The following is a 19,999-nucleotide window of genomic DNA, read 5'->3' on the forward strand; positions in this document are numbered from 1 at the left end:
ATATTTTACATTACAGTAAGGCTGATTTTGCATGATAGTCATGCATTTTTAGATATCTATTTCCCCCCTTTAAATGGCATATGATGTCCGAAATTTTACTAAAGTTCAGCCGCGAAGTTGTTGCACTGTTGTCCTATCGAGTTTTACGTAAATAAAGGTTTGAAAAATGTTACCGTATTCCCACATGTACCGTAACATGTACAATACTGTACTGTATCACAACTCAATGCAAACACTACAGAGGATCCATTACACACAACAATACTCACTGAAAACAATGTTCAGGGTGTGATGTTTTTTTATTTATTTATGGAACTATACCACACACACACACACACCACAATCATTTGCAACAAGTGTCTTAAATTTTGAGTCGTTATGTTTAATGAATGAAGCCAGGTGTGTTCATTGTGTTCAAATTTTGCTGACTGTGGCAAGCATTTTGCATCACATGAGCTTTAATTTGAGAATTTGACATTTTGAGCAGAGTTTTTTGCAACTTGTGTTTTAGCAAGACAAAATGTGTTTAGATTTATGAGAAAAGGAGGATTGTGTTTTGTGAATTGTGTCTTCATGTGAAATGTGTTTATGGTTTTGGCAAATGGGAGCTAGTTTTATTAAATGTGTTTAGAGAACTGGTCATTTGGTTTAGAGAATTGGCTTTTGTGTTTTAGCAATTGGGAAAAACTGTAATGACAATAAAGACCATTCATTCATTCATTCATTCATAATACTGTTTTATACTTAATAAAAATAAAATAAAAAATAGATGTCTTTAAAAGGCCAAACTGATTGCATCACTTATTAAGCCACTATCACTATAACAATACAGAATAAAATATATACATGTCTTTAAAAGAACAAACTGATTACTTATTAAGCCACTATCACTTATATTCTCCTTCTTGGCACCACGTCCCATAAGGCTTCCCGTCACTACTCAGGGTTTTTCCTGGCTCAAAATGAGGCGGAGGTGGTACCAGTGGTGTTTGACATCGGGGGGGACCCATGAAGCAGGGCTGTCTGGGGGTCCTTAAACGAGCATCAAACACTTAATTTCTTGCATTCTGGTGAATTGATATGCACCAATTTGTGCCCTTTCGCCATCAATTTATGGTGGAAATGTCATTATATATGTAAAGGAAAAAACAATATTCAGGCACCAGATGGCCATTCAAAATATAATGTAATATAATGCAATATAAGGCTCTCAGGCATTCTGTACTTTCAAATATGTATTCTCCTTAAGCAGTCAACATCAACTATCAGCTGTTTCGCTAGCAAACACGAAAGCTAAGTTATTTGTGAAACAGCGCCCCCGCCACCACGTCGGCGCAATGCCGCAATTGCCGTTTTTTAAAATTATTTTTTTATTCTCCCGCGCCGGAAATCCGGCACTGTGCCGGAGTACTTTAAGCCCTGTAGTCAATTCACAGACCTTGCATTCTTACCTGTGTATAGTCTGTTGTATGTTCTCAGTTGTTGCCCTCAGTTCCAACTATACTTGTACTTGTTGCATGGCAAATAAAACTTGAAACTGAACTATAAGGCTGGACATTGACCACTGAGCACTACACTATTTCCAGCACAAGACATCAGCAAATTACTCTGTTATTCTTATTCTGATTGATGATTTGTTTGGATCATTAAAAGAATAACAGTTACAACTACCTTAATGCCTCAGTGTTTCCTCTATATGCATTTATTCGTGGCGGGCCGCCACAAATGAATTTCCTCCGCCACCATTCAGATTTCTCAAAAAAATAAAATAAAGATTTAGGCCGCTTTTCAGACCTTCACAGCGCTAGACACACCCACAAGCGCGAAGCGACGCGCTTGCAAAACTGTTTTGTGATTGGTCGAATACATCTAGGCTGCGTCTAGTCTACAAGCTACTTCAAATGTTCCAATCCATTACAGATTGAGTTAGCAACACTGCATCAGCGAGTCAGCGACGATGAGTTTGTTAAAGTATTTCAAACGAAAAGTACCAGAAGATGAGGAAGATGGTCAGGTAACCACACATAGTGAAAAATATGATGATAAATACGATGTAATAATATGATGAGACGGTATGATATGGCACATGTGTGGTGGTCTTGCGGCCTGTCTCGTTCCAGCGAGTCAACTCGTATTACGAGTGCTTACCATCACGGAGTACGCTCGCCAACTAAATCACTTGATTACGTTGATATAAACATACCGTATTTTCCGGACTATAAGTCGCACCCGAGTATAAGTCGCAGCAGGCCAAAAATGGGTCATGAAGAGGAAAAAACCACATATAAGTCGCACTGGACTATAAGTCGCATGGTTCAAGGGAACGGGCTTGGCGGAATCAGCGGGGAAAGAAGACCCTGTTGAGCTTGACTCTAGTCTGGCACTGTGAAGAGACATGAGAGGATTTTTAAGCCCAGGAAGGACATAATTCACGTTAAAACTTCTTCTGAAAGGTTAGAAATACTTAAATTATCGAGTGTAAAGCCAGGGCTAGCTAGCGCGTTGCTAACGAAGGTTAGCAAAATGGCGTCGCGGGAGCAAGCAAACAGGATGGAACAGCCTCTGAAAGGTAATAAATGACTTTAATATCGTGTATAACGTTCATAATAGCGTGTATAACGTTCATAATATAGTGCTTAATGTCCACATTGTCGAGTGTAACGACTATTTATCGTGTATAAGGCCATGACAAAGATAGCTTGGTGAAAAACGGAAGTAGTTAGGATGAAGGGCGGCCTACAAACAATGCAACATTGAACAGCCTCTGAAAGGTAATAAATGACTTTAATATCGTGTATAACGTTCATAATATCGTGTATAAGGTCCATAATATCATGTTTAATGTCCACATTGTCGTGTGTAATGTCCACATTGTCGAGTATAATGGCTATTCTATCGCGTATGTGGCGCTAGCGGAAGTAGCAAAATAGCCTCGCGGGGGTAACTTAGCAACATAGAACAGTCTCTGGAAGGAATAAATGACTTTAATATCGTTTATAACGTCCATAACATTGTGTATAAGGTCCATAACATCATGTTTAATGTCCACATTGTCGTGTTTAATGTCCACATTGTCAAGTATAATGGCTATTCTATCGTGTATGAGGCGCTAGCGGAAGTTACTCCTTGGTTCATGTCAGTCAGAGATTACCGTATGTCAGTTCATGTCAGTCAGAGATTATGAATTATTGATATATAAGTCGCACCTGACTATAAGTCGCAGGACCAGCCAAAGTATGAAAAAAACCGCGACTTATAGTCCGGAAAATACGGTACTAAGAACTTGGTAATAAGCATAATACGAGTTGACTACTATAATTAGACATTGTGCGCTCTGCGCTGCGGGCTAACGATCTTGTAACTTCGCAAACAATAGCAGCATTTAAAATGTTTTTAAAAAAAGTTTAGTTTATGTTCAACTGCACAGCAAAAATGGCAGTGTTAAAATTACAGTGTTAGCACTTTTCAGTGTAAAGTGTTATGATTTCAGTGTTCCTTCAAGCATGTTAACGGCACTTGTTGTTAATACCCTATTGAGCACAGAGTTGGATTATGGTGTTGATCATAATTAACACTGAACACCACATCCGGGACATTTACGTGCTGTGCGTGAGGTGAGCGCTAATTGTCTCGATCTCCGCCATCTTTCTCTCTCTTGACTTGATGCAGCGAGGTGAGGTACTCAACATCGCGTCGCTCGACATTACCTTTATCAAGGTAAATTTCATCGACATGTATGTTATCATTTTAGTTAATTCGTTATATTATATATGCTTGTGTCGAAAACAGTGTATTTGTGTGGTATGAAACTTAGTTTGAGAAAGTTTAGCAAGCGTGGGGGGGCACTAGGCTAGCTAACGTTATCAACCATAAATTCAAATGACAGTGGAAAAGAATGACTCCAAATATTGACACTTTTGTGTGCATATTTATAGGCTCAAATGTAATATTTGAAAATGTGCATATTCGTTTGTGTAGGTTAACGTTACGCTAGCCTGCTAATGATATGGTCCATGCACCTGCTGGCTTTGCTAGCTATCATTAACCATAGCTGGCTGTCGAACACAGCCACGTGAGTTCGACATCTATTTCCTTGAACGTTACAGCCCCTGTGTCAAATATGTATTATTTGATTTATTCGTTTATTGTAATTGTATTTATTTTGTATACATTTAAGTAGCACTAACTGTTATTTCCTTTCTAATGGTACATTCTGGTCGGCCATCAAGTAACCATCCACAAACCAGCAACGGTATGTTTGGCCATCTGCTAGCTTAACGTTACCTAAGAATGGTTGTATTGCTGCGCACTGAATTTCATCGACATGTATGTTATTATTTTTGTTAATTCGTTATATTATATATGCTTGTGTCGAAAACAGTGTATTTGTGTGGTATGAAACTTAGTTTGAGAAAGTTTAGCAAGCGTGGGGGGCTTTAGCTTGTTAGAGTTGACGCTGCCATGCCAAATTGTTTCACGGTGATGGAATCGGAATCCTCTTGCGCTGGGAAACTTTGGCTAACGTTAGCTAGTTTACTATCAAGGTAACGATAGCTGGGTAGCTTGCCGCCACTGCGATGAGGAACAGTGATATTCCGACATCGCCCGGACAGTATTTGACTTGGCAGTGTTATGACACGGGGGCGAGGGGGCTCAAGGACACGACAATGGAGGCAGAATACTGTGAAGCCCCGTAGGGTATTTGATGGTTGATTGGGAGTGGAGACAGGTGTGCCGGTTTGGCTGAAGATCTAATTAGGGGGACAAGCCTCAGCTGCGGCGGAGACACGCTGTGCTCGAGCTGTGGGGGCGGGTGCTCGAGCTGTGAGGGCGGGGGAGGGCGTGTGTGAAGGCCCAGCCGTAACAGGCAGCACTATTTAGCTATAGCTGCTGAATGAGACAGATGTAGAATTAGATAGCTCAGAAAATGAAATAAGCAGCAATGTTTTGCACAGGTCCCTTGGAGAAAATGTTGGTTCACGTCGAGTGCAAGGGAGCCCTGAAATGGGTACGAGTACCAATGATGGATGACTGCTACGATTACTTCCAATTCATTCAAGAAGGTAGGGGCTGCCCACTCTTTTACACATCAAGCTAATGGGAAGACGGCTAAAAGAATGAGAACAGTAAAGAGAGTCAATGCTTTATGGAGCATTTGAATGTCACATGATGCATTGCATGTAGGCCTATATAATATATATACAGTATATAGCTATCATAACATGAGTACGTGTTTTTGCTCTCAGTTTCAGTGAAATTCAGCCTTCCACATGGAACTGATGTGAACCTGAAGGACTCCTCAGGAGTTGATGTGGAAGCTGACATCTTCGATGAGCTAGTGAGGGGTGCTGCAGTATCTTTCAAGGTGTTCACTGAGGAGCACTCTGGTACTTTTGAACACTCTGGTAAGAAACAGGAACGCCCCTCTCCATTGTAAATTTTACATTCAGGGCCTTAAGCTGACAGTTTTATCCAAAGCGACTTTACATTTTGTGAGTAGGAAGAGAAACGACAATAACTGTGTTCACAGTATTTTAGTATTCAACGAATGTTAATACCCAGCCAACATGGGTAACATTTCGTGCAAACATGGTCCTTTTATCAGGAATTAAGGGAGCCTATTTCCTCGCCACCGAGATATATACTGTAGATACAGTGGTTTTGCTGATTTTGGCCAGGTATTAATGTAATGGATTTTGGCTTGATAGAAGATGGATGTGACTCGAGAGGCTTTGACCTGCGCTGCTTTGCAGTAGCCTTCTGATCCCTCCAATTACCGTAATTTCCGGACTATAAGCCGCTACTTTTTTCCCATGCCTTGAACCCTGCGGCCTATACAATGGTGCGGCTAATCTATGGATTTTTACAGCTAACGGCCACAAGGGGGCGTTCTAAATCTATGGATTTTACCGGTCCACCACCTTACACCTCATTCTGACATACAGCGAGCGAGCGAACCGGCAACAAAATCATGTGCGAAACTGTCCTCATATGCAGCGTTGCGATTTTATCACGGGTATATTCCAAACCACTCAAATGAACTAGGGGTGTGAACAAACTTCTAGTATTGTTTAGCGGTTGGACGGCCCGTTTCACACCCCATCCTGACATACAGCGACGCAAGCGAGTGAAAGTGATTAGAATGCATTCATTTCAATCAGGCTGTCCTGACATGCCGCGAGCGACGTTTTGCTGGCAGCGATGACGCTGGCCCCTCAAAAAATCACCCGAACCCTTACATATGGTAATTAAACATTAAAACACCTGCGGCTTATAGTCCAGTGCGGCTTGTATATGTACACAATTGGTTTTTACCCTAAATTTAGCTGGTGTGGCTTATATTCAGGTGCGCTTTATAGTCCGGAAATTACGGTACACTTTTTAACCCCCAAAGTCGACAACTAGTTGAAGCTCGTACTTATTTCACAGCTCTTGTTGCCACAATGCTAAATATACCTCAAATGGAATATTATGCAACTGAAGTTATTGTTTTGCCTCCCTTGTCCCTTTAGGTGAGAATGAGATCTCTGAGACCTCCTTCTGCTCAGATGAAGGGATGTCTTCCTCATTTCAGTCATCGTGCTCCGCATCAAGTGCCGCCAAATCCACGTCAAGTAGCTCCACTGTAATTTTAGAGAGCACCAAAACATGGAAAAGGAAACTGGTAGAAGGACCACCTGACAGCAAGGTGGCAAAAGATGTGAGTTCATAGGTTGCTGGTTGATGTCAGGCATTTTCAAAATGTGTGGTAGGTTTACATGTGATATCTGTATTGCAGACGGTCTACGTAGCTTTGCACCAAAAACCAGGGGGTGAGGATGTATTCAAAGAGTACAACAAAACCAAAAGCCTTTCTGATCAAACAAGAAGGAAACTCGTAAACATCTTGGTGGCAGATATGGTCGAGACTCATGGGTAAGTGACCAATACAATATACTCTACTTCCTTAACTGAAATACTTACTAATTTTGGTTATGTTAAACTCATCCATCCTCTTCTCAACCGTTTACACCGTTAAAAATAGCTTGAACTGTATTTCAAACTGACCTTGTTATCTCTCTCGCTATATTGCAGGAAAGTCCCACCGGTCAATGTCCGTGTTACCTATGCCCTTGGAATAGTCACCCTTTTCCCCAATTTGAAGGATCTGTCTTCACCAACTGGTTATGTGAGTTACAGTATATAGCAGGAACCTAATTTAATTAGTATGTTAGGAATTCCTAACTTGGTATCAGGATCCTGATACAGACACACCCATAGCTTCACAATGAACTACACTGAGAGGAGTTCTGCTGAACTCTAGGATTTCCCCATTTTTGCTTTGATGGATTTTAAGTATCCAATAAGGACTAGATCCTTTCTCTACTAATTTGGCAGGGGATATTGTTGTCCTCATCACATTTAGCTCAGGTCTACATTTTTGGACTAACTTTAGAATTTCAAAACAAAAATCATTTCACACCTTTCTTCCCTGTGTAGCACACATTGTTAACACATTGAGACAAAAACGAAAAAAATAGATATATTGAAAGATATATTCATATTTTTGGTCTGATGTTGCCTTGTTTTACAGGAACAGTTCTATGATCTTGCCAGTGGACAGGGTTACCTGGGCTACAGATTGAAAACAGTGCAGCGCAACATGAGAAGTGCCTCCAAAGAAACCCGGAGGAGCTCCAAGTCTTCTCACCAAGATGGCCCCAAGAGTCAGCGTGAGACATCTACACCCGCACAGCTGTCAGGTGATGAATGCAGAGAAGCAATATCCATGATGAAGCATTCAGCCGACCAATCAGTTGTCAAGGAGAAAATGAAGGCAACGTTCAAGCACCGACAGAGTATGCTACACGATCAAGACCAGTCTGCACTCGTCCTAGATCACTTCTCCCGATTCTTGGATACACCAGGCTTGGTGAGCACAATGGAGACTAGCTAGATGTACTAATAATTACATGTCATGAATTGTGCGTAATGTTTGGACATTGTTTCTGTGTGCTAGATTGACCAAGACTTCAGAATGATCTTTGGAGAAGACATATCCCGCAAGTTTATCGAGAAATGGCCAACCTTCTACAAATCTAGGGTCTTTACTGCATGTAAAGACCTTCGCCCTGGTACTCATGTGGACGATCTTTTGACTGCTCAGGAGGAATCAAATGATTCTGGTAAGTGTACATTTAATGTGGGTGTTTGTTTACCAGTCCTCATCTGCACCTATGAGCTTTGACTGTACTCATGGGATGTGGGTGTGGCCCTTCTAATCCACTAGGATGGGACAGTGACGTGGCAGCGCTCCTCCTGCTTGTTCATCTCTTGCCTCCAACTGCAAAAGGAAGGAAGACTGGAAAAGTCAGTGCCAGTGATGCTGCTGGTCATGTGATCAAGTTTGTGAAGGTATGTTCTACTCGTGGATGAAGAATGATTGTTGATTTAACCTCTGATTTGATACTCTAGGTCTGCCTAGAGTATCTCCCCTTCACAGCTCTTGAAAAGAAGCATCTCTGGGCGATAGATAAACAATTTGGTACTGTATATTTTATTCACTGTAATTCTAGGAAGAGACCAATATTGTACCAGATTGATCATTTAAAATGTTTGTTTTTAACCAAGCAAAAAACTGCTGCTTCAGTTTTAATGTACTTCTAAATGGTTGAATAGACATGATCATCCATGCTAAGAGCTTACGCCAGCCCTCCATACGCCAAAAAACTACCTTTAACATACATGCATGTAATTTTGAGATGATGCCTGTCCAGGGAAGGTGGAAAATGTTTTCTGTCTCTTGGGTGTGAGCACACACAAACACAAGAACAATTTCTTCTTCATCGCTCTATAGGTCGGGACGAGCATTGACGCGTTCCTCAGCAAAGTTGGATCAACACAGCCCTTTCTCCTCGCGGTCGGAGAAAAGCAGAGCAGTATCCAGAAGTTTTACATCGTCCTGGACCAGAAGGCCATTCCGTGCATGGTACAAACATCTGTCGCTGCCTTTGACGAACTGTTTAAGGCACACTTTGTGTTTGCTGTGTCCTACGACGAGGCCTTGACCAGCTTCTTCACCTTCCTTCAAACTACCGTGTATGGCATTGAAGTGGGAACTGCCAAGGAGAGTCCAAGAGTCAAAGAAATCAGGGTGCGACTTCACAACATTGAGGTTTAGGGAGAACATTGAAAGATGTTTACATGCTACATTTGTAAGTTAGAGCACAGCACTAGTTCAGCTTTGTTCCAACATTTGAAGTTTACTCATGCTTTGTACCCAGGCCGTACGTTGCGTTTAAAATGCGGTGAACATGGGTGTTCATCTGTTTTTTACACTTATTGTGGATTCAAGAAACATTTATTGAGAGTACATGGAGACTGTGTAGCCTCTGGATCTACTGATCATTTTGACTCTGTTGATACTCCTGCTGTTACTACTCCTACTGATACCACTACAAATGTTGACGTAGTTGGTCATTCACTGCCAAATGCAGCTCCTATTGAAAAAAGGCACTTATTGGATATGTGTAGCTCTATTATGGCTCAAGTACAAGCATCTGGAGTCCCTGAAAGTACTGTGCAATGTTTAGCTAGTTCAATGGAGGAGCTTGTCAAAGATGTCCATGTTCAAGCACAGGAGGCCGTTCTTAAGTGCCTTTCATCTGAAGTAACTGAACACGCCCTAGATAAAGTTAGAAACTGTTTTGAGCAGCTTGAAAATCCATTCTCACTCCTCAATACTGAAACTAAGAGGCAAAGATATTTTGAAAATAAATGGAAAATTGTTGAGCCCAAGGAACATGTTCTCGGTGTGCGTTATGATGTCCGCAAAGATAGAACAGGTCTATACAGTCAAATTCCAGTCAATGACAAATTTATGTATGTACCCATTTTGGGAACTCTTGAGTCAATGTTTACCAACCAGGAACTCTGCAACTGTTTTCAGGAAGTAAAGCGTCATCAAGATGGCATTTTCAAAGACATTAATGATGGTTCATATTTCCGAAATCATTAATTATTTGCACAGCAAGAACATGCGCTTCAGATTCAGCTATATTACGATGATTTCGAAACAGCCAATCCGCTCGGATCTAAAAAAGGAATACACAAACTCGGTTGTATTTATTTCATTTTAAGAAATTTACCACCCAAGCTAAATTCTGTTTTGATGAACATTCACCTTGTGGCACTTTTCCATTCAGAGGACTTGAAGAAGTATGGGTTTGGTCCAATCCTACAGCCTCTTGTGAGAGACTTAAAAGTTTTAGAGACACAGGGACTCCAGACGCCCTTTTCAGATACACCGTTGAAGGGGTCTGTTATTCAGGTTACTGGTGATAATTTGGCTATACATGGCCTTTTTGGCATGGTTGAGTCGTTCAGTGCAACTTACTGTTGCCGATTTTGTTTAACCGACAAAGCAAGCTTGCAGTCAGTCTTTATTGAGGATGACCCAGATTTAATTCTTCGCACAAGGGAGCTCTATTCAGAACATTGTGAAGCTATGGCACAAAACCCTTCTCTAGTCCACTCATTTGGCGTTAAGAAAACCTGTCCTCTCAATGAACTGCAGTTTTTCCATTGCTCTGACAATTTTGCAGTGGATATTATGCATGACCTACTAGAAGGTGTTGTACAGTATGAGTTGAAGCTGGTTTTTCAGTACTTAGTGAAGGATTCTGTTTGTACTGTACATTCAATTTCAGAAAGGATTCAGAGCTTTAACTATGGATACAGTGAGAGAAAGAACAGACCTAGTACACTCAAAGTTGACGATGGTAGCAACGACCTTGGTCTCAATGCCATTCAGTCATGGTGCCTCCTGCGTAATACTCCCTTGATTTTTGGAGATCTAGTTGACCAGGACAGCAGTTTTTGGAACGTGATTCTACTTTTGATTCAGATCGTTAACATTGTATTTTCACCTATCATAACAAAAGGAATGACTTATTTTTTGAAGCACTTAATTTCTGACCATCACAAACTGTTCAAATCTGTATTTACAGATAAGAGGCTGATCCCAAAGCATCATCTGATGATTCATTATCCCAGATGTATCAGGAAAATAGGTCCACTTATACACATGTGGTGTATGAGGTTCGAGGGGAAACACAATTTCTTTAAGAGGTCTGTGAAGAACTTTAAAAACATAACCAAAACACTAGTAAAGAAACATCAGAATCAATTGGCTTTTCATTGGGAGAATTTTTATTTCCAAAGATTTACATTTGGTCCCCTTAAGTATGTATTAATTAGTGAGCTAGAGGGCGGTGAGGTCTTGGAGGCTTGTGTAACTTTGAATGCATCTAGTGTCCCCACTACTTCCTGGGTGAAAAATTATGGAACAGAGTACCACATTGGAATGTATGTTTGCACTCATGTTGAAAATGAAATGCCTATTTTCAATAAGATTGTCAATGTCATTATTAAGGATGAAGAAGCATTGTTTTTGACCACTAAGGTCATTACGATGTATTTTGACGATCACTTGAATGCTTTCAGTATTGGTGAGGTGGATGATGTGTTCACTGTCATTAGTGTGTCTCAGTTGGTGTATTATAGACCGTATGACAGGCAGTTTTCAACTGAGAATGATGAGAGGACATACATTGTGCCCTATTGCAGTTTTGTCTGATCCCAAGTGCAGAACTTTTATTTTTATGGAATGTGCCATTTTATTATTTCATGTACAAAGTACATGGCTGGGTCAATAAAGATGACTTAACAACCATTTCTGCAATTTGTCTTGTATGTATTTAGGCTAAGTGGGAAAACTGTTTTGTTGTATCCACACTACACAGGGTTGTTCTTAACACTGTATTTTAACACCCAACACCAGTGTAGTGTGAATACAACATTTTTGGTGTTAATTGTTACATTGTGGAGTGTTGAATCACTGCAAATTTGGTGTTAAATCAACAAAAAATTGCTGTTGAATCAACACAAATTTGGTGTTTAATCAACAAAAATTTGGTGTTGAATCAACACAAATTTGGTGTTGAATCAACAAAGATTTGGTGTTTAATCAACACAAATTTGGTGTTTAATCAACACAAATTTGGTGTTGAATCAACACAAATTTGGTGTTGGATCAACACAAATTTGGTGTTGGATCAACATACATTTGGTGTTGAATCAACACAAATTTGGTGTTGAATCAACACAAATTTGGTGTTGAATCAACACAGATTTGGCGTTGAATCAACACAAATGTGGTGTTTAATCAACACAAATTTGGTGTTTAATCAACAAAAATGTGGTGTTGAATCGACACAAATTTGGTGTTGAATCAACAAAAATTTGGTGTAAAATTTTTAACACCATCAAAAGTGTTACTTTAACACTCAATAAAGTGGATGCATATACACACTTTGCTGGTGTTAAAATTAACACTGTGGGTGTTAATTTAACACTAGTGATTTTGCTGTGTGGAAAAGGTAGTGAGCACAGAATTTCGTGTTTTGAATCTGCTAAAATTGCCTTTTAAAAAAGCCTGGAGCAGGAGAGAAGAGTGGAGCAGCAGAGAAAAGAGTAGCAGGAGAGAAGAGTGGAGGAGAGAAGGGTGGAGGAGAGAAGAGTGGAGGAGAGAAGAGTGGAGCAGCAGAGAAGAGTGGAGGAGAGAAGAGTGGAGCAGCAGAGAAGAGTGGAGGAGAGAAGAGTGGAGGAGAGAAGAGTGGAGCAGCAGAGAAGGGTGGAGGAGAGAAGAGTGGAGCAGCAGAGAAGAGAGGAGGAGAGAAGAGTGGAGCAGCAGAGAAGCAGGGAGACAAAGGAAAACACAGACTCTCAGGCTGGGACCCTAAATGGGCAGAGAACAGGAAGTTCCCATGGCTGTACAACAGTAACCGTGGTGAGTATACTATTTACACCATATCATGCACTTCAGAATATTTCAGTGCAATATGACCAATAATGCCAATTTACTCTGTCCTTACAGGAATGTTTTGCCGCTTATGTCGGCAACATAAACAGACCCCAAAGGGAGGACAAGCAGGAGCCAATCGGCCATTTATAGAGACAGGCAGCCAACAATATAGGCTTGATCAATTGGACAGGCATGCGAGGACAGAGCACCACAAACACAGTGTGAAGTGTCATGCTTCAATGGCACAAGGTGAACTTTCTTCTTTAGATATAGGAAGCTATTTTAATTGATAAAGGACTATCAGGTATAACCAGCTTTTGTTGCAATAACCATTTGTACCTGCTTTGTATAGGTTCTTCAGTTGTGACTGCATTCAACCCAGTCATCAATTTAGAGCATGAGGCCATCATTGGGGGGTTTAAATGCCTCTATTACCTCACCAAGCGAGAGCAGGCACACCACACCAATTATCCTGCTCTCCTTGAACTTGCCGAGTTGCTGGGGTGTGACTACTTCAAAAAGCTGAAGGTAAACAATGATCATGCTTGCTATGTTGTTCTTGTTCTTGTTCGTTGTTCTTGTTCTTGTTCGCAAATTATCTTCAAAATGTAATATTCCAACTATAATCAAATGTATTTTTAGATAGGGAAACAGACCACCTACCGGTCCCATGTCATCATAGATGAAATGTTGGAGATTTTGGCTAAAGTGGTCATGGAGCCAATCCTCCAAAACATCCACTCGTCCTTGGCTATTGGGCTGGAGGTGGATGAAAGCACAGACGTCTCTGTGCAGAAGCAGCTGGATATACACATCAGGTACTATTCAAATCAAAGTACACTGATTGTGTCTGAGTAATACATATATGTTGAGGATGTCTTTTTGTGCTTTTCAGATATATGGACAATGAAGGCCAGCTCCACAGCCAGTTCCTCGATCTGGTGTCAGTGCCTGACGGAAAGGCAGCTACTATAGTGGCTGCCATAAAGGATGTGCTGCACAAAAACAAGGTTCCAACCAAAAGGTTATTTGGATTGGGAACAGATGGAGCTGCTGTAATGACCGGTATGAGACACAACATGAGCAAGTGGAATTACTGTAAATGGGTTTTTATTTTTACTGCATGTTTTAGTTGCTCAGACACTGACCATGAAATGGTATCTGCATGTCTTGATTCGATTATATTTATTTTCCTGTAACAGGGCGGGTGAATGGTGTGGCCAAGCAGCTGCAGGACGACTTCCCCTGGATGCTGCCAGTGGCGTGTGCTGCCCATCGCCTCGCCCTGGCATGTAGGGATGCCTCATCTGCGGTCCCCTACATGGCTACCTTCAGGGACCACTTGCAGCAGCTCCATCTATACTTTCATAACAGCGCCAACAGAACGGCCGTTATGAAAGCTGCAGCACAGACCTTGGGCCTCACTGACTTAAAAATGAAGGTGAGATCACAGAAAAACATAATAAAATACTTTTAACTTTTAACAGTAATGTTGGCCATGATTGTGTACTTCAGATGCACTTCCTGTGTTCTGAATGTCTTCTCTCATGATGGAAATATGTTTCAGCAAGTGAAGGACACACGCTGGCTGTCCCAGCACCTGGCAGTAATGAATTTGCAGCGGAACCTCAGTGCAGTCCTGGGTGCCTTGGCTGAAGAGACAGAGTACCATAAGTGCCCAGTAGCCAAGGGCCTGTATGGGTTCTGCTGCACCTACCGCTTCGTTGCAGCGGTCTATCTGCAGGCGGATGTTCTGCCACATCTGGCTCGGCTGTCCAAGATGTTCCAGAAAGAAAATGTCAACTTCTTGGCCATCAAAGAGCAGGTATTTCCTAAAGGCAAATCACTTTTAACATGTTGCTCTAGAACTCAATAGAACTAATCATAGCCTTACTGGAAAAAAATTAAGCCTGGCCCTTGTGTGACTACCTTTATGAGGTCCCAGTGACGATGGCGTGCCTGAGGACCATCAGAGATGCAGGAGATGCACAGCCCCCTGGCTCATTCTTGGCCCAGCTCAATAATGAGCTTGATAACCCTGCAGGATTAGGGGGGTTTAATATCACCCAGAAGGAGGAGAGGGAGAGGAGAGGCAGAGGCCAGCTGGAGCAGACTAGGGAGGCGCTCTGGTCCCGGTTCAGGACGCAGGTACATTTGTTTTGGATGTTACATGTTGATCTAGTCTAGTACTATAAGTGTTAATCTAGTAAGTACTATAATAAGTCTGAGGTAATTAAACAAAATACCAGATAGGCACTAAGGTAGCCATCCCAGTTGTGTTTTGGAGGAAACAACATGACATTCAGTTTTCATTGCAAAACCACTAAAGCTATCCAAACTCCAAAGCTATCCAAACTTGCAGTCTTCCACTAGTATGTTTATCCTCTATAGAGGGCATTTCTGTAAAAGACTCCCAGCACTCAAACTAGTCTGTAATTTGTGCCATGTTTAGGTAATGGAGCCCTATCTGGATGGCCTCCAGGATAGCCTGGACAGAAGGTTCCAGAACCTGGACATCATGGGGGCATTTCATGTTCTGGGACCCCAAGCAGCCAAGGAGGATGATGCCGTCAACATTGCACATCTTACCTCCCTGTCTGCAAAATTCCTGCAGCAGTCTGGAGGAAATGTACCGGTACTGCAAGACTGGCCTTCTTATAAGCAGCATGTGCTGATTGGAGCATTCAAGGTAAAATCTGAAAGTCACAATTAATAGTTCTGCAGAAAGATAATTGAGGACCCCAGAATAATGTTGTCTCACTGTGTTATGTGTTTCAGAACATGGACCAGCTCACTATGATGGGTAAACTGTCATCCCAGCACGATGAATGGGGACAGCTCTACCCATGTCTGAGTCAGCTGGCTGCCATTGCCCTCACAGTTATATGCCCTCAAAGTAATCTAAATCTGATATTGTTTGATTTCTCTCACCTTCCCACATACCACTTATTTTTGTCATTGTTTCTATTTGCAGGTGAAGACTGACCTGAGAAACAGACTGCAGGGGGACCATCTGTCCGCCTGCATGATACTGAGCATCAACGGGCCGCCAATAACCGAGTTCCCTTATGACAGAGCCTTAGAGCTCTTCTTCGAAAAGAAAAGAAAAATAAAGTGCTCTCAGCCAGGCTGCACACTTTGCCACTAAGGCCCCCCCCCCCTCCAAAAAAAGCATGACCCTCCCCTGTTTTTCCACCTAAGAAAAATCCACCTCTACCAGAAAACTGCATTACTTACTTTACTCATGTACTTATTATTGTGATTATGTACCTTGCTGCAATGCTAATGTTGAAAACATTAGGACACAGGAATTGCACACTACCTGACTACTTGAGAAATACCTGAACACTTTCATTTTCATCTTGTTGAACTTTGCACAGCATGTTACACTATTGATTGCACTTTAATTCTGCTGTAGTGCGACTACCATCACTTATCACTTTATTCCTTATCATTACTTAATTTACTTATTTACTTGTGATTATTGTGATGATGGTATTGTTGTGATTATGTACCTTGCTGCAAAGCTAATGTTGAAGAACCACAGCCAAAGATTTGTATTATTGTGTACTGTAAAATAAATTCTGATTCAAGATTTTTTTGTATCATTAAAATAATAATAGTTACAACAACCATAAAGCCTCCATAATGATAAGCTGGCTAATTAGCTGAGGGTACCACCACCACCAGCTACAACTACAACTACAGCGGGAGAGCCATCAGCATCGGCTAGCTGTGTTGGTGTATCAGCAGACATTAGCAAGTCAAAAAACGATTCTTATGTGCCGTCACTTTAGCAACGACACAGTATTGTCAAGGGGAAAAGAAGGGGAGACGATTTTTTTATTGACAACGGAATTACATGCTGGAAAAACATGCAGACACAGACAATAAGAGACACACAGGAGAAGTACGGGAAAGTTTATATTCTGTATATATATATAAAAAAAAATTTGGCCATCCACGAGTTTTGGCGGAAATTACGTGGGTCAAGGCTACCCGCCACCAATGTAAAAATTCCTGGAGGAAACACTGTGCCTTCATAATAATAAGCTGGCTAATTAGCTACAGTAATAACATTGCTAGGTGATATTGTTAGCAATAGCTAGCTAAGTACTGTAAAGTTCTCTTTGAAAAGTCTATCTGACCCAGTGACTAACACTAATGTTTGCACACTGATTGTACATTGCACAGCTTGTCGCACTATTGTTCTGCTGTAGTGCGACTACCATCACTTATACTTATCACTTTATTACTTATTATTGTGACTATGTACCTTGTTGAAGAACCAAAGCGAAATATTTTTCTTCTTGTGTACCGTAAAATAAATTCTGATTCTGATTGAAGACTTTTTTGTATCATTAAAAGACTAACAATAACAGTTACAACAACCATAAATAATAATAAGCTGGGTAATTAGCTTAGGTAATACCTTGCTAGGTAATAATGTTATAGCTGTATAACTATAGCTGTCTGACCCAGTGACCAGTATTGACAGCTGATAGCTGTCAATCTAGAGGGGGAGTGGTTGGGGGTGGGGTTGACCAGCTATTGTTACCGCCCATTACCTACCGGTGTGAAGGTGTGAAAAAGTCCCAAATCTTTCAAAGCCGTTTCCTCAGGATTTAGTTTTCAGGGTTAACAAGTTTCAAATACTCATGTCGTCTTACATTTTTTCCCGATGTCTATGTATGACACATCATTTGAAAGTTTACAATCTGTAGTTTAAGCATATGTAAAAAACAGAAAAATGACTTTGCCCCCTCCTTGATCATTCCACCAGATCGCGTCACATATGTAAAGTTATCTATCAAACGTTCGTCTGACTTGTACATGATGCGCATTTTGACCTATTTCCATGTAGCGGCACCCGCAATCTAATCCGAGCAGTTGTTATTAGGTAATATTATTAATGGGTTGTATCATTCATTTAAATGCATTATAGACCTTTTCTTTATAACAAGCACAACAACAACAAAACGTTATTATGCCGATGTGCTGTGTGTCTAACGTTACAAGCTGATTTGTGCATGACAGCCGCGCATTGACATATTTCCATGTCTGATGTCTAATGTCTGATGTACTAATGTCATTTCAATGCATTATAGACCTTTTCTTTACACGCTTCGCGCACTAGGTGGGCCGCGAATACTGTAGAGATTTGTAAATTGGGCCGTGAGTCCAAAAAGGTTGGGAACCGCTGCATTAGACTATCAAAGCAGGACACCGGAGCACTCATATCTGCGCGTTTGTCACAGGGCGACAGTCCCTGTTCCTCTGCCCGGCGTCAGTCCAATGGAATCCGTCAAGCACAGCCTTCCCCATATAAAGACATCGGTGCGCGCTTACAGAGATGTACACTCATGTTTATTTAAAAATAAATTGTGGTGTTTGACAGCGGATGATGGTAGACATATTTAATGTAAAGTTATCTATCTAAAGTTATCTATCCACAGGCTTGATATGTGCATGATAGGCGCAAATTCCCCCCCCCCCCCTTGGTGGTATATGACGCTATCTGTATTGCGGCACTTATTATACCAAAACAACTCGCAATCTAATCCGAGCAGTTGTTATTATGTAATATTATCGATGGATGTGCCATTTTTGATGGAGGGCAGTGAGCGGGAGACTCATCAAAGACATTAAGTAGTTAATTAATGCAGTGGACAGCGGCTGTTTCTCCAGCGTTCCTGTCACATCGGATTTCGTAACGCCATAAAAATATATCTGTGCTGTTATATATATATAAATTACATGTTATAAGGCTGATCTGCGCATGATAGTGCTGCATTTTGACATATTTCATGTTTCCGCCCGTTGATGGTATATGAAGCTATTGTCAGTCCCAATGGTCCAAAAGTCAAGCGCTTCGTAACACAGACGGGGTGAATGTTATGAATGAAAGTGAAAGTTCTGTCACAAAACGCTGTTACGTATCCTCACACATTTTTAAGTGAGTATACGGAAATCCTTGGCCTTTCCTAGTGGGTATACGGCATAGTCCTGCGTATCACCTAGACTACACCACTGGAGCACAGGTTTCATACAGGTTAAAGCTTATTCTGTCATGGTCTGATAATGAAGCATTGTTCTTTTTTATTTTATGACTTGTTTGATCGAGTTGTGAATGAATCGCGAGCGTCAATGCTTTTCTACGTTACTACGTGTAATGTCACTTGGACATAGAATAATAAGACACTTTAGTCTTGGTTCAACAAAGGTATAACCAGTTTACTTCGGTTCTCTCGACACCTGTCAGTCACCTACTGGTATATCATGAACTCTCTCTAAGGTAGTGTTGTTCCGATACCATTTTTTGATCCCGATACCGATACCGATACCTGACCGTGCAGTACTTGCCGATACCGAGTACCGATCCGATACCACGGCGTTTGAAAAAAAAAAAACGTTTTTAGGCATTCCAAGTTCAGTCTGTACAGTTTGCAGACGTGAAGTGGCCAGTGGGGAATGCTTGAAGTGGCCGATGATCTTTCTCCCATTGGCCAGCGCGTCGCACACACTCCGCTGTGACAGTAGGCCTTCCTGCACCACTAATGCATGTGTGTTCTGTGTTCTGCATATGTAAACAATTCAAACAAACATAGAGAAAACTTCTCCTCGGGAGAAGGAAGGAGGCAGGAAGTACCTGCCGCACGGAGACAGACAGACAGACAGACAGACAGACAGACAGAGAGAGAGAGAGAGAGAGAGAGAGACGGAGAGAGAGAGAGAGAGAGAGAGAGAGAGAGAGAGAGAGACGGAGAGAGAGAGAGAGAGAAAGAGACGGAGAGAGAGAGAGACACGGAGAGCCACAACAGCAGATCCCGAAAGGGGGTGTGGCGCGGAGACGGAGCCGAGAATTATCCCGAAAGGGGAACAGCTGGGCGGGACTCGGAGAAGCGGCCGCGCGGACATTATTATTATTGTTTGAACTCTCTCCAGCACGCCGGTGGCGGTGCTAGACTGTGCAACCGAAATAAATATCGATTAAGGTCGATATGTTTTTCCTGTAAAATGTGTCCTATCTTGGCTGTGGGTTGTATCGCTTTAAGCGGAGTGGCGTAGTCTATATGTCTCAGGGCTGCGTTGGTAAAAGTCGCCCTGGGAAACTGATCGGCACTCGTAGAACGCCTCTTGTCCAATCGGATTCCT

This window comes from Nansenia antarctica, assembly GCF_963989245.1.
Source record: "Nansenia antarctica genome assembly, chromosome: 6".
NCBI classification, from domain to species: domain Eukaryota; kingdom Metazoa; phylum Chordata; class Actinopteri; order Argentiniformes; family Microstomatidae; genus Nansenia; species Nansenia antarctica.